Source organism: Felis catus, chromosome B2 (assembly GCF_018350175.1).
Source record: "Felis catus isolate Fca126 chromosome B2, F.catus_Fca126_mat1.0, whole genome shotgun sequence".
In the NCBI taxonomy this organism is placed as follows: domain Eukaryota; kingdom Metazoa; phylum Chordata; class Mammalia; order Carnivora; family Felidae; genus Felis; species Felis catus.
The window spans coordinates 70,385,053-70,411,733 of record NC_058372.1 but is presented as its reverse complement, the minus strand read 5'-3'; the positions used below and the strand labels follow the sequence as shown (position 1 = coordinate 70,411,733).

General features: G+C 35.5%; 1 long non-coding RNA gene across 1 annotated transcript in view; it reads left to right on the top strand.

The window, feature by feature from the left end:
* Positions 1 to 8,552, top strand: part of LOC109499749 — a 273,969-nt gene extending 265,417 nt beyond the window's left edge. The window contains exon 4 of the long non-coding RNA XR_006597932.1: positions 3,971 to 8,552. This is a non-coding gene — a long non-coding RNA (uncharacterized LOC109499749). The remainder of the gene's footprint in view (positions 1 to 3,970) is intronic.
* Positions 8,553 to 26,681: the final 18,129 nt, after the last annotated feature.

Sequence of the window (26,681 nt, the reverse complement as noted above, 5' to 3'; positions counted from 1 at the left end):
ACTGGTAGAGACAAAGAAGCAGTAGTATAGGATTCTAGTGGATTTGGGGTCTGGTTTTGAGGATGACTTAACTTAAATCTCATCAGATGAAAGGACTGAGATTGTTGATATACTTCTTGTCTTAGAACTGACTAAGGGACTGGGCTAGACTACATACCCAGGAAGGAAATATCAGAAAACTTAGGTGTGGACAGGCAAAAAAATCAGAGGAGGAAGAAATGATAAACTGATGTTTCTAGCCTTACCTCTCACTGCTCCAAAATGCCAACTAACCCCCTGAGTTAGCCCTCTTTTCACATAATTATTCTTTTCCCCATTCTTCCAGCCTTTGTGCATGGTACTTCAGTGAAATGTTTTTCCCTATGGATAGCAACTGGATGCAATTCCACAAACATTTATGAAAGAAATGCCTCATGTCAGTACTCTGCTACAGAGATGAAAAGAACAGAATCTAAATCTCATGGGTTTCCAATATTCCTCCTGAACCCTTACTGCTTACTCTCTCTGCTGATTTCCTTAACCATATGATGTGAGATATTTTATATCTTGGGGTAAATGTTAATATTAAATTCAGAATGTACATCACCAGCTACCACCACTAGACTACAACTTATTTAAGGTGTTAGGTATTGTATATTAAAACTTCTTTCCATCTAGCATTGTAGGCAGAGTAAAACCTTAGTAAGTTGTTGATTTACTGGCTATTTTAGTTTGGTGGTTATAAATTTTGCTTGTCATTAGAGCTTTTGCATTAGTTCATGTCAATATGCAATTTTGTCAGGTATTTTAAAATCCTTTAAATACTTTGACATTTTAGAGAAAAGGATTGAACTATGAAAACATAAGCTCTGTGGTGAACAATTCAACCTTCAAAAAAATATTTATTTATATCTTTAGAATTTATGTAGGGGATATCTTAATTTTATGATCTAATTGGCAAGAGTTTGCTTCCAGGGCTTAACAAAACCTGTGGCCATGTAAAGCTGAGAAGAATTACCTACAATCTTTGGATGTATAATTGAATAGCTCACTCTTAAAACAATATTAACTTGGTTTTTGTTGTTGTTGTTGTTGTTGTCTTGTGTTATTGCTTATAACATTATTTATTGCCTGTAATGTTAAACTCAGACTTATGACTTAGACTGTATTAAAAATTTAAACAATTATCTTAATTAGATATAAAAGCAGGGTTTGCAATCACTAATGAATCATAACAAAATTTAAGAAAGAGAGACTCAGATAAACACCTCATTCAGTTACGGAGAAAATTATAATTGGGGAAATGTAATCCAAATGGAAGCTAGCTGTAAGGGATTCAATACATAATGCATGAAGCAATTATGCTGGCCTTTTGAAAAATTATACCACTCTTTTTTTCCCCTTCAAATTTAGAATTTTTCCTTAATAATTAATCAACTTGAGAGTTGAGGCTCGACATTTTTCAGTAGTATTGAATTTGGGTGGGGTACTCTCCTTGATAGTCAAAGATGGCTAGATTCTCAGAATATGATTCTTTATAGACTTTTCATTGTGTGAAAGTATTATGGGAAAAATATATAGTTTGTATGACATAAGTTATTCCTATTAATTGTTATCTACAGAATACTGGGTAAAACAAACTGTATTCATTGAAATGATGCTCTTTCAATCCCTTCTACAGCAGCTGTATATATTGCATCTACTATACTTTTCTGCAAACCCAATAAAGGCCGAGGCACAGAACTCTTTCTTTGAAGGAAAATGATTGCATCTGATTTTCACAAAGACTTACTTAGAATGTCTACATTTTGTGTGTGTGTGTGTGTGTGTGTGTGTGTGTGTGTGTGTGTGTGTCTGTGATGAATCCTAGACTAACACACATACAGCCACATTTTTCTTTTCAGATGATGCCTCATTAATAAAAACATATTTGGACTTTCTAAAAGAAAAATCTTCCTGTGTTTCTTCTTTACCATTCACACAGAACATTTCTGTGACCAGATGTATCAGTTTTCCACACGAAGCTATTCTCTGATGCCAGCTGGGTGTCCTACAATTCAATTCAGTTATGACACTAACCAGAGGTAGCACAGACTCAATAAGTTAAGGGTTCAGTCCCACAAGACTGTCCCTCACTTTAGATGTCAATTACAAATCCAGGTTGTCACCTGTGCTTCTGACTGACTGCCTGTAAATCAGTATTCCCATGAACCTCTCCTTGGGTTCAGAAATTTTCAAGGATGGCTCACAGAACTCAGGGAAACAATTTACTCTTTTAATATAAAGAATACAATGAAATATAAGGATGAGTAGTCAGATAAAGAGATACATAGGTGCAAGGTCTGGGAGGGTCCCAAGTGTGGGGGCTTCTGTCTATGGAGTTAAAGTGTACCAGCCTCCCAGCATCTGGATGTGTTCACCAAACCCCCAACCTTCACTTTTGGGATTTTGGGGCAGGGGCTTCATCATGTAGGCATGACTTATTATTATTATTTCATACTCCAGCCTGACTCCCTTTTCCAGAGGATGGAGGTGGGGCTAAAAGGTCCAAGCATCTAATCATGGCTTGGTCTTTCTGGTGACCAGCCTCATCCTGAAGCTACCCAGAATAGCCTCATAAGAACAAAAGACACTCCTATCACCTGGGACATTCCAAGGGATAGAGGAGCTCTGTGTTAGGAACTGGCACCACAGACCAAATATTAGAATGAAAGATATTCCCAGTGCCCTTATCCTTTAGGAAATTAGAAGGGTTTTAGGAGCTCCTTGTCAAGGAATGGAATGGAAAGACCAATACACAGATTTTCTATTATTTCACAGACTTTCTTCCACAATAACCACTACCTCATTTTGCATTATTTTCTTATTTAAATCAGTATAGCTGTATATATATTGTAATAATTGTTCTCTTTTTGAAATAAAATAGTTTTTTTCAGGATTTTATTTTATTTCTTTCCCTCTGCTTTTTTCTCCATGTTTAACTGGTGGGTGAGTGGAAGAAGAGACTTACCTTTGCTTATCTTTTTGGGAATGTACATTTGTTGAGTACTGGCCATATTCTGGACCATATGGTTGAGCAACTGCATTATTGTCTGGCAAAAGAAACAACACAAATACCTGAAGCACTTAAAGAATAGGAAGTGCTATAGTGTCATGGTGATTGAAAGTCTCTTGACTGACACCCTTCTCTGCAGTGACTGGTGAGGATACAGCACTCCTTAGAGAAGAGTTAGGCCTGAAAAAATAGGATGTGAGTGAGGGTCTAAAATAACAGTGATGATATGGCAAGTACTCATTTTTAAGTGCCTATCATGTGCCAGACCTTATACTAAGCACTTTCTGTATACTCATTCAAACCTTAAAATAGTTGTTAGGTCATCTTATTATACTCATACTCTTTCTCATGAAAACAGCCAACTATACTATTAGAGTTAGGTCCTTTTCTGATTTTGTTTATCTTGTTTGGCTTCTTTCTGAAAACCTCCAATGAAATGACAATAGATCCAGAATTGATTTGACAGCAATAAAAGTAGGATGCTGTGGAAAATGCTGACAAGATTATTTTCTTCTATTGAGTACTTTAACAGATCCCAAAGGGAGATGCAACTTCAGTGAGAAATCTTGAGAGTATGAAGCTTCTTGTTTTATAACATCTTTGCCTTCCAATTGAGATTGGCTCAAGCCCTCAGTTTTTCACTGGACTCTCAAAGAAACTTTCCAATGATTTTTCTGAGATTTCTAATGCTATTGTTTAGCTTGGAGTCTGTTTTTTTTCTTTCACAGAACCATCTGAGAAATTTTTTAAAAACAGTGTTCTGAATATGATACCTTTCTTTCAGAGAACTTCATGCGCTGCTTACAGAATGAAAAGTAAGATCCTTAGAATGATCTTTAAGGCTGCCATCCTCTAGCCCCTATCTACCTTTTTAGTCTTTTCATTCTTTCATTCATTCTGCACTCTACCAACACCTCTCTATTTTTCAATCATAAGGAAATTTTGTGTTTGCTACCGGGAGGGGTGAAGAGTCTGGACTTCAGAGACAGATACCCAAGTTTCAACACCTGACTCTTGTTTATCTCCAGCTGTGAGACTTAAGGCAAGTTACTTTGCTCTGGTTTTTTCTTTATAACGAAGATAATTATAATATCTATCCTATAGGGTTCTGGTGAGAACCAAATGAACAAATGAACTTAAGTGTAAAGCACTTAAGACAGTGATTTGCATAAGGAGAGTGCTATGTGTCATTTATTATTTTTTACCTGTGTTCATTCATAATCATTTGGCCTGAAGTATCTCCCATTTCTAACCTCTCAACAATTTGCCCTTCAAGACTCTACTCAGATGCTGTCTCCAGTATTAAGTCTTTCTAAACTTACTCCCTTTATCCCAGTAGTTTGTTATTCCACCCCCTTCCTATTTATGCCTATATGTTATTAGATTTGTACTTACATTATGCCATCCATCATATTGTGTTTATAAATAGTGTTTTTTTTCCCTCTAGGGGATACTGTTGCTCCTTGAGCGAAAAAAACAAAAGTCTCACTATGTGGCATAATATAGAGAGAAGTATCTGAATTCCTAGAAACCTAGGTTCAAATTAATTGAAGTGTGAAGAAGGCCAGATTACCTAATGTCTGCAAGCCTTAGTTTACTCATCTTTCAATTAGATGAATAATTGCAACTTTTTATGGTTTTGTCAATATTATCCATCATTGTGATATTAGTTCTACCCCCTTGATATTTTGACAAATTTTATAGCCATTTCCTTTATTGTTTGTATATATTAATTAGCAACCAAGCATGGGAGTTTAGAGAGGTTGGGCAAAAAGGAAACAGTGAGGATTTCTTCAATAATGAGAAATATTAACATAATATAGTTTCCCCCTAAATATTTGAAATCATACAGTTTCTCTGAGGACATTTTATGCATTTCTTTGATTATATGACATACCTTTGCTCTTTGCTTAGTTGAACCATCAGTAATATTCTGGGAATCTTTTCCCACACATGTTTCCTCAAAGTAAAACTCTTCATGAACCAATATTTCAGATGAATAATTGTGGATTATCTTAAATCCTAGAGGTTTTGAAATTTCATGATTTAATAGTTTTAGAGGGATTCTTTTGGGAGTTAATTTTCTTAAACCCTACTCAATGCAATATTTTTCTTTATGCCATTTTCTGTAAAGGCTGTTCTTAGAAAATCAGTTAAGACTTCTGCTCAGTGCAATTGTCCATGAACATAGCCTCAAACATTATCTATGTTCTTTCATCAAGTATCCTTTAGCTGGAGCAAGAGAGAGTTAGTGTATAATATTGCTTGCATCTTTCAGATAAGGAAATTAAAGGATGAGGAAATTTAAAGTGGACTGAAGAAAGAAATATATAACAACTTCATGTCTTTTTGCCTGCTAATACTCGCTCAGTAGGTGGAAGATTTTTTTCCTCAGCTTTATGCTACATTTTTTCCCATAAAATATTCCCCTCCATCTCCATATATTATGGAGATAATTCAATGGTAAACTATAAATAAAAATAATATTTTGGGATATATTTTTCTATTTCAGCTATTGTTTTCCCACTTTAAAAACTTAATTTGACAGCTTTGACAACCTGCCTTTAGAAATAACAAAATAGAAGAGCAACGCAAATAAGTATTGCTGTTGCATTAGTCAAGGTCCTCCAGAGAAACAGAATGAATAGGATACCTATACCTATACCGCTCTCTCTCTCTCTCTTTCTCTGTCTTTATAATAATATTTATTATAGGAGTTAGCTCACATTATTTTGGAAGTCAAGAAGTTCCATGGTCTGCCATCTGCAAGCTGGAGAACTTAGAAAGCTGGCGATGCAATTCAGAACAAGTTCAAAGGCCCAAGGACCAGAGGAGCTGATGTTTGAGGGCAAGAGAAGGTGGATGTCATAGTCAAAGCAAACAGTATATTTGCTCTCCCTCTGTCTTTTTATTCTATCCACGCCCTTTAATTTAGACTAACTAGAAATGACCTATGAAATGACAAATACATATAATCGATGGTAATATAAAGCATAGTTATATACAATTAACTCCAAATGATATACAGTGAAGTTCTGCTATTAATTACTAATTCGTATGAGTTGAAATTATTGAAAACTTTCAATCAAGTGTTTGTTTTACCTTTTTCTTTTACAATTACCAATCTTAAATAAAATAAAATAAGATAAAGTAAAATCTCCAGTCTTTACTTCCATGATTTTTTACAGTTCAATTTCAAAACAATATATTATCACTTATCTGTTGCATTGTTTAAGATTAAGTTGGCTGTACCTAAATGACTAACAGATTCCCCCAAATAGTGGTTTAAATAAGATAGAAATTCTTTCTCTTTCATGTAAAAGAAGTCTGGAGTAAGGCAATTCACTATTATCTGGTGACTCTTATTTTCATCAGAAATGCTAGTTTCTATATCATGCTCTTCATTCTCAGAGTCTGGCTTCCATGCTGCAGATTTCCTTGTGGTCTGAGATGGCTTCTGGGACTCTAGCCTTCACATCCATATCTCAAGCAGCACACAATTAAAAAACAGAACATTGCCACGCTGTTAAACTAGGGTTTTATAATTAAGGGAGAATGGAATAATGGATATTGAATGGAACCAAAAGGATTTGTATCCCTCTACATAATCTGCAAAATGCAGGCTGCTCATCAATTATTATAACCGAAAGCTTATTTCTTTTATTTGTGTTGTGCTGTGGCTTTGAGCAATGTCTGTGTATTTTTCACTCAACTGCCTTTGTGTTTTGTCTCTGAAGTGTAGGGATTTTTAACTGATTTGCTTTTTGGTAAGAAAAGTAACATCCTAATTAAACTGGTGTTGGAAAGAATCCTTCATTATGCAGAAATGTGGATACTGTAATAGTTTCTATTTGAAGCTTAAATATCTTCCTCTGCTGACATATTATTGTAAGCCATCAAGAATACTTGATAATTGTAAAGACTATACAGTACTAATATTCAGAAAACAAATACAGGCTAGCCATGTCATGTTTTAAAATGTGACATTATATATCATTTACTATTTGTCAGATACTTTTTTTAAGTCCTTTGAAAATTTTGCCTCATTTGTCTTCCACTCTCATTCTCTCAAGAGTGTATAGTGGAGTTTCCCAGAAGCCACATGACTTGTGATGCCATCACTTCTCTGATGGCTGAAGGAATGTGTGCTTGTTATTCCTTCACTTTAAAAAGTTCTGTTTTAATTTTTTATGCAGTGGATATAATATACACAATCAGCATCTTTTTGAGGTCCCCTGTAATATTTGAAAGTGAAAAAGAGTTCTGACACAAAAAAATCACTACTAGAACACTTGAATAAATTAAAATTTTGATTTTCATATTCTATAGTCCATCCATCAGTCAAAATTAAAAAAAAAACATTTAACTATGTTCAGAGTATATAATGCTAAGATGGAAACTAAGAAGTATGAGGTTATAGTTCTGTTGAGGTAACCAAATGTGTGTGTGAGTGTGTGTATAAGCCAATGAGCTATTGGCATGATAATACTAACAAACCACACCAAAACTAGTGGTGTAAAGCAACATGCACTTACTATTACACACAGGTCCATAGATTGGCTGGCAGTCCTGCTGATCTTGGTTGGATTCACTCATGTACTGCAGTCAGCTGTGGAATAATTGCACTGATGGTACTGGGAATGCTTCAGATAAGATGAGGGGAGATGCAGCCCTTCTGTACATGTCTTATACTATAAAAGAGTAGTCCAGGTATGTTCTCATGTTTATGGAACAGATGTACAAGAATGGAAAGGCTAGGGCAAGCTAGGGAATATACTCAAGAATTTTCTAAATCTCTGCCTGGTATCATGTCTGCTAACCTGGTTTCTGGCCAAAGAAGTCACATGAGCGAGCTCAGAGTCAGGGACTGACGCACAACACTCCATCCATGATGACAGAGATAAAATTGGGAGCATAAGTACAAACAGTGTGCCACAGTATATGTATACAAGAAGATAAAGTTTAAAGTTATATTCGCACTCCCTGAAGTGCCAGGCCCTGGGGAACAGAGGACACTACACTGCAGGACACTACATAAAAGCCTTCATAAGGCTATTATCATTAAGAGTAAGAGAACTAGCTGACTTTCCTAACACAGAAAGCAGATGGAGAGATTTAGACAAAATAAGGAGACAGAGAAATATATCCCAAATGAATGAACAGGACCAAACCACAGGAAGAGATCTAAGTGAGACAGATATAAGTAATATGCCTGATAGAGGATTTAAAGTAATGATTATAAAGATACTCACTGGATTTGAGAAAACAATGGAGGACATAGTGAAACCCTTAACAAAGAGATAAGAAAGAACTAATCAGAAATTAAAAACACAATAAATGAAATAAAAAATACACTCGATGGAATAAATAGCAGGCTAAGTGAAATAGATGAGTGAATTAATTAGCTATAGACAGGGTAATGGAAAGTAGCCAAGCTAAGCAAAAAAGGAAAGAAAATTATGCAAGTTAAGAATTGTCTTAGGGAACTCAGTAACTCCATCAAGTATAATAACATTCACAGTACAGGGATAAGAAGAAGGAGAAGGAGAAGGAGAAGAAGAAAGAAGAAGAAGAAGAAGAAGAAGAAGAAGAGGAAGAAGAAGAAGAAGAAAAGAGGCAGAAAATTTATTTGAAGAAATAATAGCTGAAAATGTCCTTATCTGGGGAAGGAAACAGATATCCAGATCCAGGAGGCACAGAGATCTCCCCAAAAATTCAACCCAAAGAGAACCACACCAAGACACATAGTAATTAAAATGGCAAAAAAAATAATAACAATAAAGAACAAAAATTTTTAAGCAGCAAGAGAAAAGAAGACAGTTACATACAAAGGAATCCTTAGAAGACTGTCAGTGGAATTTTCAGCAGATGCTTTGCAGGCCAGAAGGGAGTGGCATGATATATTAAAACTACTAAAAGAGAAAAATCTGCAGCCAAGAATAATGTATCAAGCAAGCTATCATTCAGAATAGAAGGAAAGATAAATAGTTTCTCAGACAAACAAAAACTAAAGAAGTTCATGACCACTAATCCAGGCCTACAAAAAATATTAAATATTTCCTTTGAGTGGAAAGGAAAGATTATAAATGAGAGTATGATAAGTAAAAAACACAAAAATAGTAAAAGTAAGTATTTCCATAAAAATCAGTTAAGGGATTCATAAAATAAAAGAATGTAAGATATGTCATCATATACCTAAAAGGTGAGGAGAGGAGTAAAGAATGGGTTTAAACTTAAGTGACCATCTAGTCAATATAGACTGTATATGCAGAAGATGTTATATACAAACCTAATGGTAACCACAAATCAAAAGCCAGTAATAAATAAGTAATAGAATAAAGAGAAAGGAGTCCAAATATATCACTAAAGAAAGCCAACAAACCATGAAAGAAAGCAAGAAAAGAAAGGATCAGAGAAAAATCTATAGAAACAGCCACAAAACAAATAACAAAATGACAAAAATACATATCAAGAATTACTTTGAATGTAAATGGACTAAATGCTCCAATCAAAAGACATTGGATGAGTTAGAGTGGATAAAAAAACAATGCCCATCTATATGCTACCTATAAGAGACTCACTTGAGACTGAAAGACACCTTTATATTGAAAGTGAGGGGCTGGGGGCACCTGGACGGCTCAGTCAGTTAAACATCCAACTCTTGGTTTCAGCTTTGATCATGGTTCCAGGGTCATGGAATTGAGCCCTGCTTTTGAGGAGGTGGGGGGGGGGGGGCTCTACATTGAGCATTGAACCTGCTTGGGACTTTCTCTCTCTCTCTCTTTCTCTCTGTCTCTCCCCCTCTGGCCCTCTCCCCCTCTCCTCTGCTTGTGCTCTCTCTCTCTGTCTAAAATGAAATTAAAAAAAAAAAAGGAAGTGAGGGGATGAAGAAACATTTATCATGCAACTGGATGCCAAAAGAAGGCCAAGTAGCGATATTTATATTGGACAAAATAGTCTTTAAAACAAAGACCGTAACAGTAACAAGAGACAAAGAAGGGCACCATGTAATAAATAAGGGGAGCAATGCAAAAATAAGATATAACAATTGTAAATATTGATGTGCCCAGCATGTGAGCACTCAAATACATAAATCAATTAATAGCATAAAAGAAATAATCAATAGCAATACCATAGTAGTAGATGACATTTAACACCCCACTTACATTGATGGATAGATTATCTAAACAGAAAATCAACAAGGAAACAGCAGCTTTGAATGATGCACTGGACCAGATGGATTTAGCAGAAATATTCACAACATTCCATCCTAAAATAGCAGAATACATATTCCTTTAAAGTGCGCATGGACCATTTTCCCAAAGAGATCACATATTAGCCCATGAAACAAGTCTCAACAAATTAAAAAAGACCGAAGTCATACCATGCATCTTTTCAGCCCACAATACTAGGAAACTAAAAATCAACCACAAGGATAAATCAGAAAGAGCACATATACATGAAGGTTAAACAAGTTGCCACTAGACCATGAATGGATCAACTAAGAAATAAAAGAAGAAATAAAAAATTACATGGAAAAAAATGAAAATGAAAACACAACAGTCCAAAATCTTTGGGATGCAACAAAAGCAGTTTTAAGCCTGGCTCACTCAGTCAGTTGAGTGTCTGACTCGATTCAACTCATTTCACGATCTCATGGTTGTGGAATCAGGTCTTGTGTTGGGCTCCACACTGAGCATGGACTCTGCTTAAGATTAAACTTTCCTCTGCCCCTCTCCCCCCACTCATGCTCTCTCTCTCTCTCTCAAAACAAACAAACAAACAAACAAACAAACAAACAGAAAGATTAAAAAATGGTTTTAAGAGGGTAGTTTATAGCAACACAGGTGTACCTCAGGAAGCAAGAAAAATCTCAAATAAACAACTTAATCTTACACCTAAAAGAGGTAGAAAACAAACACAACCCAAACCCAGCAAAAGGTGGGAGCATAAATAAATGATATACAAAGTAAAAAAAAATAGGCCAATAAAACCAGGAGCTAGTTCTTTGAGATCAACAAAAATAATAAACCTTTAGCCAGATTCATCCAAAAAGAGAGAGGGTGGGTGATAAACAAAATCACTAAGAACAGAAGAGAAATAACAACCTATATCACAGAAATTTAAACGATTGTAACAGAATATTATGAAAACCTACATGCCAACAAATTGGACAACTTAAAAGAAATGGATACTTTCCTAGAAACATATGACCTACCAAAACGAAAGCAGGAGGAAATAAAACATTTGAACAGATCTATCACCAGCAATGAAATTGAATCAGTAACCAAAAAAACTCTTAAAAAACAAAAGTACAGGACCAGATGGCTTCAAAGGTGATTTCTACCAAACTTTTAAAGAAGATGGGGATTAAGGAATACTCTTGTTGTGATGAGTACTAGAGGTTGTATGGAAGTGTTGAATCACTGTACTGGTACTGTCCATCTGAAACTAATATTACACTGTGTGTTAACTAGTTGGAATTTAAATTAGAAGTTAAAAAATAAGGAATAGTTAATACCTATACATTTTAAACTATTCCAAAAAACAGAAGAGGAAGGAATATTTCTAAATTCATTCTGAGGCCAGTATCACCCTGATACCAAAACCAGATAAAGATGCTATGAAAAAAAAAATAAAACTATAGGTAAATCTCTCATGAATATGGATGGAAAAATCTTAATCAAAATATTAGGAAACCAAATCTAATGATACATTAAAAAAATCATACACATGATCAAGTGGGATTTATTCATGGGATTCAAGAGTGGTTAAATATCCACAAAACAATGTGATACATCACATCAATAAGAGAAAAGATAAAAAACACATGGTTATTTCAATTAATGCAGAAAAAGCATTTGACAAAGTATAGCATTCATTCTGATAAAAACCCTCTTCAATGTAGGTCTAGAGGCAAGATACCTCAACATAATAAAGGCCTTATATGAAAAACCCACAGCCAGTGTCATACTCAATGATGAAAAACTAAGAGCTTTTCTCCCAAGGTCAGGACCAAGACAGGGATTTCCCTCTCACCACTTTTATTCAACATAGTACTGGAAGTCCTTGCCACATCAATCAGACAATGTAAAGAAATAAAAGGCATCCAAGCTGGTGAGGAAGAAGTAAAACTTCATTATTTGAAGATGACATAATACTATATATAGAAAACCCTAAAGACTGAACAAAAACCTGCTAGAACTGATAAGTGAATTCAGTCAAGTCATAGGATACAAAAATCAATGTACAGAAATCTGTTTCATTTCTACACATTAATAATGAAGCAACCAAAAGTGCAATTAAGAAAACAACCCCATTTACAATTACACCAAAACAATTAATAATACATCTTGGATAAACAAGGTGTAGCTTAAATAAAGCATCTGGCTTACACCCAGAAGATTTCATATCAAACTGACCATCTTGAGCCAAAACTAGCCCAAATAGCCATAAATTCAACTAACACAAAATAACAAATCAAAACATTTAGTTAATTCTTAAAAGTACAGGAGATAGAAATTTAATTTGGCGCTATAGAGAAAGTACCATAAGGGAAAGATGAAAGAAAAATTACCTAGGAATAAACTTGATAATCAAGGAGGTGAAAGACCTGTACTTGGAAAACTATAAAACACTGATGAAAGAGATTCAAGATGACTCAGATAAATGGAAAGACATTCCATGCTTGTTGGTTGGAAGAACAAATATTGTTAAAATATTTGTCCTACCCAAAGCAATCTACAGATTGAATACAATATCTATCAAGATACCAATGGTATTTTTCACAGAACTAGAACAAACAATCCTAAAATTTGTATGAAATCACAAAAGACCTTGAATAGCCAAAGCAGTCTTGAAAAAGAAAAACAAAGCTGGAGGTATCACAATTCCAGATTGCAAACTATATTACAAAGTGGTAGTAATGAAAATAGCATGGTACTGGTGTAAATATAGACACAGATCAATAGAATAGAATAGAAAACCCAGAAAGAAGCCCACAGCTATAGGGTCAATTAATCTTTGACAAAGGAGGAATGAATATACAATGAGGAAAAGACCATTTCTTCAACAAATGGTGCTTGGAAAACTGTACAGCTACATGCAAAAGAATGAAACTGGACCACTTTATTTCACCATAGACAAAAATAAACTCAAAATGGATTAAAGGCCTAAATATGAGACTTGAAACCATAAAAATCTTGGAAGAGATCATGGGCAATAATCTCTCTGACATGGGCCAAAGCAACATTTTTCTAGATATGTCTCCTGAAGCAAGGGAAATAAATGCAAAAATAAACTATTTGGACTACATCAAAATAAAAGTTTTCTGCATAACAAAGGAAACTATCAACAAATCTAAAAGACAACCCACTGAATTGGAGAAGATATTTGTAAATGACCTATCCAATACAGGCTTAGTGTCCAAAATATATAGAAAACTTATACAACTCAACCCCAAAAAACAAGTAATCCAATTAAAAAATAGGCAGAAGACATGAACAGACATTTCTCCAAAGTCTTACAGATGGCCAACAGACACATACAAAGATACTCAACATCAGCTATCATCAGGGAAATGCAAACCAATATCACAATGAAATATCACCACATACCTGTCAGAATGGCTAAAATAAAAAGCCACCAGAAACCACAAGTGTTGGCTAGGATTTGGAGAAAAAAGAACCCTGTGCATTGCTGGTAGGAATGCAAACTGGTGAAGCCATTGTGGAAGACAAGTATGGAGGTTCCTCAAAAAATTAAAAATAGAACTACTCTATGATCCAGTAATGGCACTACTGAATATTTACTCCCAAAATACAAAAACACTTATTCAGATGGATACATTCACCCTTATGTTCATTGCAGCAGTATTCAGAATAGCCAAACTATGAAACAGCCTCAATATCCATTGATAGATGAATGGATAAAGAAGATGTGTATATATACAATGGAATATTATTCAGCCATAAAAAGAATGAAATCTTGCCATTTGCAACAATGAGGATAGAACTAGAGAGTATAATGCTATATGAAATAAGTCACTCAGAGTAAGACCAGTAACATATGATCTCACTCATATGTGGAATTTAAGAAACAAAACAAATGAACAAAGAAAAAAAAAAGAGCCAAACCAAGAAATGGAGTGTTAACTCTAGAGAACAAACTGATGGTTACCAGAGGGGAGGCGGTGGGACAGGTGAAATAGGTGATGAGGATTAAAGACTACACTTATGATGAAAAAAACCCCATATTTGTGATCTATTTATTTATAAAGTAAAGTGTGACACCGTAACAATAGAAGAGATATAGTACATGGTGTCATTTTAATTTCTTTATTCCAAAACTCATGAATTAATCACCTTTAAAATGAGAAGTGGGCACATGTTGTATGACAAACTTATGATAGCACTTTAATTTTATACAATTTCCTTTCAACCTTAAAATTACATTCTCTAAAAAGATTAAATTTTTAAAAAGAAAGATAATATCCATTTTCATTATGGTGAGATCTGAGGAAGAATTATTAATGTGGTAGCATTATCAAGAATAATTTATAGAATCTCATGACTCAGTTATGAGAGACAATTTTGCTATAAAAATGTAAACAAAACAATGCAATTTTAGATGGGAAATACAATAGATTTCTTTTTTTTACAGATGATGGAATGGTCTCTTCATGAAACTCTATCCTCTATCCTTGACTCCTTTGTTTCTAGTCTGGTGTCTACACTCAGACTTGTTCTTCTGTTTCTGGGGATTTTTCACCCTAACTCCTCTCCAATACCTTTGTTTGCTCACCAGTGAGAATCCTGAATGCCATGTCAAGTTTTCAATTCATATTCACATCTTCTACATTCTCATTGGCACTTCTTGCTAAATTTATACTTTTTTAAGTCTGTGTCTCCTCCTCTTATTGCTTTCTTTGAAATCTCGTGTCTCTTACACACAATGACTTTATTAAGAGAAAGTCAGGATCATTTAATTACTTTTCCTATATTTGATGTTGGGGTGGCCATGACAAATTCTAAAATGGTGTTTTCTCCATTTCTCCTGTTGGCTTTTGGATTTGTTTGCTTTTTGTTTTTTTAGTGTTTCATATGTGGTTTTGCAATCATGCCACCCTAAATCCCTCCTGGTGCTTAGAAAATGGGATAAAAGTTGAAGGATTTCTAGGTCACACTATAGTGTTAGTAGCTGGAATAAGTTACCTTTCCCAGGATGAACTTTCATTAATAAAAGACAGTTGGAAAGAGCAATGAACTAATACCTAATGGTAGAATATGAAATTATTTGGAACCCATGTATGAATTTTTTCTTATTCATAACTACCATTTGTTGAATGCTTTCTATGTACCAAGTTCCAAAGTACATTGTCTCATTCAGATTTCACATCGTTTAGGCATTATCTGTATTTCACGCATACAGCCACTGGGGCTGGCGGTGGGACTTGCCTAAGGTCAAGGTGCTAATGAGAAGCAGAATTTGGGGCTTTAGGGATTGCAAGGTTATTTCAAAGCTTCTCCTTTAAGAGGGGGGCTCTCTAGTAATCCTCAAGAGCACCCAGAACAAACTGGGTACTGGACTTTGAGAAAGAGATGCTCTGTGTGATCTTTCACATCAGCATTTCTTTTTTGTTTAAGTCTGATTCTTTATCCTTCTACAAAATTTAGATGCTTTACCCTCTTTCTCTTCCCATGCTGACTACTCTTACCTTTAGATTCATGCTCTTTTACTTCTGTGACTTTCTCTGCCTTTCTCCTCACCTTGCTTTCTCCTTTCCTTTGGTTCCTGTCTTTATCCCCTCACTTTATCTCTACTCTGGGGAATTTCTGTTTGCATTTCATTATCCTGTTACAACATAATACCTTCTTATTTATCTCTAGACCTAAATATTAAAAAATCAGTCATGGTTTTGATGCATTGGGCAAAATTATGTGACTAGTGGTCACAAAATTGAGACTAGTGGTACCACTTTATACAGAGTAAAGAATCCTTTGTAATGTGAGAAATCATCACCTAGTTTTGGAGTTTCAAAACATTAAGATTTCCTTTAGTCATCTACTTGATGGGAATAAAAAAATGGCCTTAAAATGTAAATTTTGTTTGTTTGTTTTTTGTATTACATTAATGGTTATAGTGCTACTCCATACTCAGCATGCTTCTAACCAAATTCATAACCTACCCCCCTCCCCCAATATCCTTCCCTCATCCTGTATGGATGGCATCACTAGCTTCATATTTGCTTAGATTAAAAGCATTGGCCTTTGCTACTCTCTCCCATCCCTCTCTCTCACATTGAAGTCTCTCCTTTTCATACTTTTCCCTTTTTTTCCCTCTCCCATCACTGTTGCTCTGTCTTTGTTCAACATTGTTATTTCTCTCTTTAGTTGTAATTATAGTTAACCTAATTGGCCTCCCTGTCTCAAATGCTTGTTGTTGTTTTCCAAAATACCCTCCATAGTTATGCATTTTTTAAAGGTGCCTGGCTGAAACATATCACTCCTTTGCAGATAGACTTCCAGTAGTTCACTATTGCCTATAGAACAGTTAAAATCTAAACTTTGTGGTGACTTACCAGACTTTTTCTAAACATGCCCCGCTCTGCCTTCCCAGTCTCAGCTTCCCTTTTATTCCTCATATACCATATGCTCTGGCTTAGGTTTACCTTTTCTGCAATCCCAGCAAGCACATTTCTTTCCACTCTCCATCACTCAGCTACCTGTAATACCCCAGGATACCCATAAGCACAAAGAAGGGTAGTGAACTAATGAGATCAGAAGTGAGAAGCTCCATAGGGAGGTTCTTAAGCCAGAACAGCAGTACTTTCGTTATATAATGTTTGTGAATAAAATTGGGAACTCTCAAGAATGAGCTAGGCCTAAGATTTCTCCCTCTAAATGACATCTCATGTGTTTGGGCCTGAGAAATTTGCCATCCCTGGCCAGCTGTTTCTCTCTGTGGTCTGAGCTCCACTCTTGTGCCTACTGCCAATTCCCATCATGGTTACTTCCACTGTGGCTGCCAGCTGAAGTCCTGCTTTAAACCAGAGGTTAAGTTGCTCTCCATTCCCCTTCCTCCCCTCCTTGTGGCTGGGCTCCACCCTCCACATCAGAACTCACAGATGTCTCTACTCACCAAGGTTGAGCCCAAGTTTTTTAAGCTTGCAGAGTACATTTGGCTTAATAAGATACTTAAATAAATTCCCTGTGACTTGAAACTTCTCTTTGTTAAAAGTTACTCTTCAACTCCTTATCGCTTCTCCTTCCACTGCCTCTGCTTGAAACTAGGGCCCTATCTATGGCAAAGTAATTGCAGGAGCAGAATGCAGCGCTGAGACATCTCCCTGCTTTCCTCTCCAGCAGCCTCTCTGTCTAGATAATTGTGGTAGAGCTTGCTGAATGATACAGATGAAATTGTGTAGAATACACTATTGCAACAATTGTGTTTCAGATGCTTGTCAAACCTGGGCATGTTCTTTTTCCTTTTTGCTGATTTCTGCTTTTATGTATTAATTTGGTCGGAAATTTCTTCAGGGATTCTTACAATTCCTGAATGTCAAATGTTTCCTTATTTGTGGACATGATGCAATTAAATATGCCATTGTTTTTTTTTATTGACACCTCCAAAACAAACCAATTATCTATCTTAATTTTATTTATTTATTTATTGAAAAGTGAGAACATGCTATTTTCAGTCACAGGGAGGACTGTAAAAGTCTATGCTAGTGAAATATTCTAGTTGAAGTCTTGCCTTTAATTTTTGAAGGTTTTTTTTTTTCATTGTCAGGGTAGTTATTCTTGTTTTGAGCCCCTTAATCCATTTTGACAACATTCTTTAACGGCACTTTTACTATTTTATTATAATTTTTTTTTTACTCTTCTGAATATGAGGCTTTGAAGGCAGAGGTCATAGTAACATCCCTTGCCCTACGGTCTAGCACACTATCAGAGCTAATGCAACAAACAAAGGTTGTAACTCATTTATCTTTACATCCATGAAGCCATGCACATAGCTCCTGACAGGTGGTGGTCTTTAAGAATTGTGAATGGAATTGATGAATCAAAGACTTTTAGATAAAAGTATTTTGGGGGCTTGGGTAATAATGAATGCCATGAAATTACACTAGCAATCACTGCCATCTTTTTAGCCATAAAAAGCTTTCCACACAGTCTGACTTTAATCAAAACCTCATCATAACACTATTCCTCAGCTATGATAGGTCCTTATTTTACAGTTGAAAACTACGACTTAGAAGAGCTAAATAACTTCCCCAAGTCATCCACTATCAGAAAGAAGAGGGCTTCATCCCAGCATTGCATGAACTGAAAGCCCATATTCTTAATCCAAGAGTTACATTGAATTCATTGCTTCTCAATGTATTTTATGAATGAAAAGTGCCAATTTAAGTTTTAAATAAGTAGCCCAATATATTGATCTAGTATGGGTATTTAAATGACAGCTCTTACTCAGGTATGCTCTTCCTTGGTACAGAGATCCACTTTTCTGTATCTCTGTTCTCCTTTCCCCATCCCTATCTTCTTAATCCAGACTTAAGTAGATAAAATATTTTCTAACCAAAGTTTTGACAAGGCTGTGTAGCATCTATTCAAGATTCTATAATTACCTAAGCTGTGTCTATGTATTATAATTTATGTTTTCATTGATAGGGAAAGCAATGCTTGTTTCTAAAAATTCAGAGGAATATATTTATTGGTTTTTAATGGCCTGCCATACAGATGATCATTGCTTACTTAGCATCTTTTCTATTCAATTATTATTAGGATATTTAGGTAATTTTCAGTGTGATAAATCAATGTTGAAAATATCCTTATGTATAATTTTTGCATCTAATTATTTTCTTAGAAGTGGAATCACTTACAGAATACAAATTCTTGGTGAATAGTTCTGCATACATATTTCCTAGTTGCTTTCAAAAAAGGGTGTACAATTTACATATTTACAGTCACATCATCAGTTGGTAAAAACATGGGTTTTACTATACTGGTACTCCTCCTCCTACTGCTATTACTGTTTAAAGAGGGTTGTTACTTTGATAGGCCACAAATGACATTTAGGTTACTTTATTCTTATAAAAGCAGAACAATTATTCATATGTTTAATGCCATATATGTTTTTTTCTTTTAAGCTATCATTTCATATCTTTGTCACATTTTCCATAGGGGTTTTAATGTCTTTTTTTTTTAACGTTTATTTATTTTTGGGACAGAGAGAGACAGATCATGAACTGGGGAGGGGCAGAGAGAGAGGGAGACACAGAATCCGAAGCAGGCTCCAGGCTCTGAGCCATCAGCCCAGAGCCTGACGTGGGGCTGGAACTCATGGACCGTGAGATCGTGACCTGAGCTGAAGTCGGACGCTTAACCGACTGACCCACCCAGGCGCCCCGGTTTTAATGTCTTTTATATTAATCTATAAGAGCTCTTTATATTTAAAAATTCTATTCCTGAGGCACATGGGTGGCTCAGTCAGTTGGGCATCTGACTTCAGCTCAGGTCAGGATTTTGCGGTTCATGATTTTAAGACCTACATTGGGCTCTGTGCTGACAGCTCAGAGACTGGAGCCTGCTTCAGATTCTGTGTATTCCTCTCCCTCTGTTCTTCCCTCACTCATGCTCTGTCTGTATGTCTGTCTCTCTAAAATAAGTCTAAAGAAATTTTAAAAAATTAAAAAAATAAAATGCCATTCCTTTGTTGTATGTGGTATATTCTCCTGGGTCTTTTTCTCAAGTTTCCAGATAATTACATTGGGAACCATTTCTACTCTCTGGAATTCATCTCCCCTCCAGTTTTCCTGTTTTCCTGTACCTTAGTTTTGGCTTTTATTAATTTTGTTTCATGCCTTCCCATAATCTAAACCTCAGCATATTTCTTTCATCTGTTTATAACATAGATAGGAATAGGACATACCTTCATTACTTTCATGCAAACATGACCTCAGTTTTTGTCAATAACATTTCATACAAGACAATACTTTATTGATTCAGATTATGTTTTTAAGTTTATTTATTTATTATGAGAGATAGAAAGCACACATGTGCATGTGAGTAGAAGAGGGGCAGAAAGAGAGGTAGAGAGAGAATCCCAAGCAGGCTCCAAGCTGTTAGCACAGAGCCAGATGTAGGGCTTGATCTCACAAACCGTGAGATCATGACCTGTGCCAAAATCAAGAATAGGACACTTAACTGACCGAGCCACCCAGGTGCTCCATTAATTCAGATTATACTTCTTGTAGATTTATGTTAGTTCAGTGATTGGAAACAAGAGGAACTCATGTTTACTTTCTACTGTAACACCAAGAGCTATGCCCTTACCATTATTTTATTTAAATTTCACAGAAATATAATGAATTAGGTATTACTATTCCTTTTTTCCCCTCAGATGTAAATGCTGAGTCTCAGAATGTTCAATAGCTTTCTGAGGCCTACAGGACTCCCTTTGAAGTTATCTGTTATCTTTATTATATTGCCTCTTTGCCCTGCAAATGAACAAAAGGCCAACTTTCTAATTAATAGTGTAGAACAATATTGTTCAAAGTATATTTAAATAGCTTTAGACATACCATTTTATTTAGTTTTTGAGCATTTTAAAAATACATTTTTTCATAGAATGATGTTAATACAAATATTTTATGGGTCAAATTAAGTCAGTCAAGAAATTAAAAAATATTTTAGTTTTGGGTGTTTTATTTGGAAATATTAATATTAATTTACTTGGAAATACTCTGAATTCCAACTGAGTGGCTATAATCTCCTTGTCTAAATTAGTGAGCTCTCCCTCTGCCCCATGACTGAGTAGGAAGCTCTGTCAAAACAGTGGTTGAAATGTAAGGAAAACAAATATATTTTTGGAGGAGGATTAAATTCAAATTCTATCTCCCAAGCTATAATAAAATAATTGAAAAGTTTGGGAAAATGCTTAAAGGAATATGTCCCACATCCTTTGAGCTATATTCAATTTTTACATAATTAGATGGCCTGGAGTCTACATTCCCCAGTAAATGGGAAGATGTTTCTTTGGGCTTTTCTCAATAACGTTAATTCTCTGGATTCACTAAGAGTGAAACCTACAAGGACTTAACTTTTCTCCATCTCTGAACCCATTCTCCATGGGAAGGGCATTGAAAATAATCTATGGTATTCCTTAAACTCATTAGAGTCTTTTGAAACTATTTTCAATTACTTTGAGGCACAGAACAATTGTACACGCTTGAAGAACATTGCTGTATCAATAAAAATGTATCATTATAGTCCTATTAGGAAATAACTCTCTTTACTAAAATCTGATACAGAATCCCTAAGGATAAAATAGAATTTCAGGTGAGTTAAGATTAGTTTTAGTTAAGTTGGAGTTTTAATAGCTCTTAGTCCTATGCATGCAGGCACACAAGCATTTTCTAATTTTCAAAGGAAGTTTATTTATATCTAGCTGTTTGGTTTTTTTTTTTTTTTACTGTTCTTGAAAGTTGATATGTTTCCTTAGAAAGCTAATAAAAAGAAACTAATGAGATCCTAATTTTAGAAATATATTTGATTTTTATTGGGTTATTCTGTGAAATATAAATTTGTTTATTCCATATGTTTTAATACTTATTCTCTCCTTTAATACTGAAATACAATGTTATATGAAAATATTTAAATGGTTCACAATATTTCTCTTTTCTCCTTAATACATGCAAATGATGCTATATCTTAGCATCCATGTAAATGATGGTTATAATTTATAAAATATTTTACAATTAAAGTCTCTCCAAGAACAAAGTAAAACACCCCATTAGATTTTATGAAAACATAAAGTGAAGCTAATAAAGTTCATAGATTGGGTCTGGATAAATGCCCATAAAACCATGGCACTTAATTATGGTTCAAATTCTTGTGTTCTGGTGGCAAATTTACCTCATTCTAATCTTAACTTCTTTTATTAATCAACACATCCCTGCCATATGTCAGGGACATTTTGACCCTCAGCATAATTAGGACCTATGAGACTTTAAAGCTTTGGGTTTTAATCTGAAAAGCTATTATCAAATTGCCCACCTGGGTAGCTTTCTGCATCCATTTTTGTTCCCAAAGTCTATTTCCTACATAGTAGATAGAATGAACTTTATAAATTTAAATCAGTCCAAAGCCCTCCCTCCTCAAAATTCTTCCAAGAGATTGCAGTTAGAATAAAATGACAAGTTTTTGCCATGGCCTATTGAATCACATATGATGCTGTTTCTTCCCATACCCCAATCTTCTTTTCCAACCACTCCTTTTGATTCACTCTTCTCCAGACACACTGACGTTCTGGCTCTTCTGCCAAACAGATCAAACTTTAGTCCATTCCTGGCCCTTTACACTTGCTGATGGACCTGCTTTTTTATCTACAGATAGTAGCTCACTCCCTTTCTTTGTTTAAGTTTCCACTCCAGTATTATCTCCTTCAGGATGCTTTTCCTAACAACTCCACTGAAAACAGCCCTTGATTCTCCATCATACATTTCCCCTTTCCCTGATTGATTACTGCCAGAAGTTATAATATTATTTATTTGTTTGCTTACTTATTGTTAGCTTCTCTCACTAGAATGCAGGCATCTTGAGGCAGGATCTTGATAACCACTATATGTCCAGAGCCTAGAACAATGTATGACATAGACACTCAGAAGGTATCTGGTGAATGGAGGAATCATTCAATTTGAAATACACTGAGCAATGTTTCACTGTCCTGAATCCTAAACTGGTATTCTGGACCCTATTTCTTATCACTTCTTTAGAATACTCTGTCTCCTAACTACACCTTTAATGTGCCATTTTTCAATATCTACCTCTTTATGATAAACTTCTTTTATCATTATCAGCTTCAATTATAATACTGTTTCCAGAACTTACTTTTTAAATGATATATTTATAAAAATCTTGTTTTCACAACTTTAGAGATAGTATGAAAAATTACCTCAGGGCTACTGTAAAAAATTATTGTGGATATTTCTTTATTCTTATATTACTCAACTGCTCAACAGCATTTGGTATACTACATTCTTTTTGAAAACTTTCTTCCTTTAACTTTGACTTTAAACTACCCTCTTGATTTTCTTTCCATTTATTCAGCCCCTACATCTCTATTTCTGTCCAAATTCTAATGTTAGTGTGTCCCAAAGCTAACTTTGGCTCTCTTATGTTTTATTTTCCCTCTTCCTTCCCCTCATCATTTCTCCCTTCCTTTCCTTCCACTCCCCTTTCTCTTCTTCTCTCTAATGTCGTTCATTAGTAATTTAAACCACTTTCATTCTTTAAATAACTTCTATTTCCCAATATGCTCCAAAAGTTTATCTCTTTTTTTACTTTAGATTAATAAATCCAACTGTTGACTTGATAGATGCACTTAGATGTATGAATCATTTTACTTATTCAAAATCAGATGTATATCTTGCTTTACTTGCTCAAAACAGTTTTGATTCCTTCCCTTCCTCTAACCCCAGTTATTTCCCTCTATTTTCTATTAGTAAATGACACCATCCTGCTTTCAGTTGCTCAAGTCAAAATCTAGGTTTTACTCTTGATACCAGTCTTGGTATCAAGACTTGTTACCCACACCCAACTGAGAAGCAAGATTTTCATGTTCTACTTCCAAATTATATCTTCAACCATCCATCTACTTTTCTTCATCCCTTTCCACCCTACTGGAGAGTGAGTCTTCAAACTGGTCCCTCTATGTCCATTAATTTTTATTAATTTTTTTAATGTTTATTTATTTTTGAGAGAGAAAGAGCACGAGCAGGGGAGGGGCAGACAGAGAGAGGGAGACATAGAATCTGAAGCAGGTTCCAGGCACCGAGCTGTCAGCACAGAGCCCAACATGGGGCTTGAGTTCACAAAGCATGAGTTCATGACGTAAGCTGAAGTTAGAGGCTTAACTGACTGAGCCACCCAGGTGTCCCCTTCTATGCCCACTATTGGTCTACTATGAACCAACTTCCAAATCTATTTTCCACCATGCAGCCAGAGCTTATACTTTTAATCCTGTTACTTTCTTGCCAAAAACATTTCAGTAGTTTCTCATTATAAGTGCAATAATACCAATTTTCTTAACATGGCCTACTAGACCCTTCACAGCTTGGCCTTCCTTACCTTTCTCAACCCATGTCTTACCATTTCCTCCTGGCTAATCATGCTCCAGTCTCTTTCATCTCCCTTCTTTTCTCAGATAAACCAGATTACAACTTTTCTTTCAGACTAGTTTTACTTGCTCTTCCCTTTGCCTGAGACAGTTCTTTTTCTAGAACTTTAGATGGCTTGGTCCTTTTCAGCCTCATGTTAGCCTAACTTTCATCTTCTCAAGAGGTCTTTCAACCTAGCCTGCACCTCCTCCACCCAAATTCTTCTGTTATATCTCCCAACTTATTTCCTTTATTCCAATTGCACAATCTGAATTTTGCTTATTTATTACTGGTTACCTTGTTCATTGTCCATATTCTTTATAATCCTCATATCCATGAAGACAGAAAACACGTCTGTTTTGTTCACTATTGCTTAAAACAATTCCTGATGTTCCCTGATGCTTAAAACATTGCCTAGATCATTCATTCAAATAATGAATGAAAGAAATGAGATAATATATATAATGTACTTGATATTGTGTTGGCAAATGGAAAATGGTCAATAAATGTTAACTTTTGTTATTGAAAATATTGTTCCTCTTTTACCCTATAACTTTAGTGTTGTACACTGGAGGATGGAGTGTGTGTGTGTGTGTGTGTGTGTGTGTGTGTGTGTGTGTGTTTGTGTGTGTATTTGTGTGTGTGTGGTAGGGGAAGAGAGAGAGAGAGGAGATATTCTTGCTTTAACAAATGCTTAAAACAATTAATTAGATATCCTTCCCTCTTTGAGATGCCTGGGTGGCTCAGTCAGTTGAGCATCCTACTCTTGATTTTGGCTCAGATCATGATCTCAGGGTTCATGAGATCAAGCTCTGCATCAGGCTCTGCACTGACAGCATGAAGCCTACTTGAGATTCTCTCTTTCCCCTATCTCTCTGTGCCCCTCCCCCACTCTCTCTTGCTCTCTCAAAATAAATAAACATTAAAAAAATAAAAAACTATCCTTCTCTTTTTGAAATAAGCCTAAGAGAGAGATGCTTTTAGCAGCTGTCTCAGAAGGAGGGGAACTACCTGGCCTTATTATAGTCTTCAGCCCTGGTAAATGTGGGTTGAGAGACAAGTATTTATGTATTAATTCACATATTTATTCAGTTTTGTTGAGTACCTATTATGGTCTCATGTCTACTTTGGCTCTGTGAAATGTAAAATGAATCAATGCATCCCAACCTTCCAAGGTCATATTAAGGTGACTTGATAAATCACAAACTTCAGGAGCACGTGGGTGGCTCAGGTGATTAAGCATCTGACTTCAGCTCAGGTCATGAACTCACAGCTCATGAGTTTGAACCCCACATTGGGCTCAGCTGACAGCTCAGAGCCTGGAGCCCGCTTTAGATTCTGTGTGTGTGTCTTTCTCTCTGCCCCTGCCCCGCTCATGCTCTATCTCTTTCTCTCTCAAAAATAAGCATTAAAAAATAAATGACAAACTTCAGAACACTAGATGAATAATGCACACAATAAAACAGACAATAAAGTGCAGAGAGGGAAAATGTGTTTCCCACGAATAATACCTGGCATGAGCTTTAAAGGTAAAGTGGAAAGGTTCTTGTGATGAACTTTTCAGATAATTCAGTAGATGTTTCAGGGAAACTTCTCTCCCAATATGCTCTTTTTTCCCCTGTATTCTCCTTTTTGGGATGATCATAGACCCCATCACCCAAGTGAGAAATCTACTCTCAGACAATGGCCAGACTGGGTTGACTCTATGTCCATTTAATTAATTCCCTTTCTTTGTATTTCTTTTTTTACTTCCTTTATTCAGCACTTGCTTCTCCAGTCAACCCTCCACTTTACTGTCACAGTTATTTTTCTAAAACAAAGACTTAATATGTCACTGTACTACTTAAATTCTTCAATATTGATTTCCTTTTTGTTTGTGTATGTGTTATGGCTTAGTTTGATGTCAGTTTGTACTTGCGTTATACTACTTCCTGTGATAGTAGGTCTTTTTACGCTGCCTTTTTCATCACTCTCTTCCTATGGAATCTTTGTTTTTCATGCCTGCTTTTTAGTACCTGCCACAGTCCAAGGTGGTGCATACCAGGTCCCCTAGAGAAACCTTTGCCTTCCACTCTAATGAATGCTGCTCCCTACCCTAATCACTCTCTCTCCCTCACATTATGATGCTTTATGATCATCATAGATCCTAGCATCTTGGAAACTGTTTATTATTTATGCTTAATTATATAAGCTAGACTGGGGAATTGCAATTATGAAATAGTATTCATTTCTTCACTCTCAAATCCTAAAACCCTGTAGGCTCTTTCTGCTCCATCTCAGAGAGATTCCTCATCAAATCTCACAGCTTTTCCCATCTCACATAGGCATTAGAATAGTCTCATTTTTAATTGTCAAAACCCCCAGTGAAATCTTAATTTAAATTTCAGTTGTGTGTCCAGTTCAAAAATTCTCCCCATTTTCTCAGTTCAGACCTGAGCTTGGCTCATAAATATGTGCTTTGAGGGGGTAGGATTAGGATAAGACCTG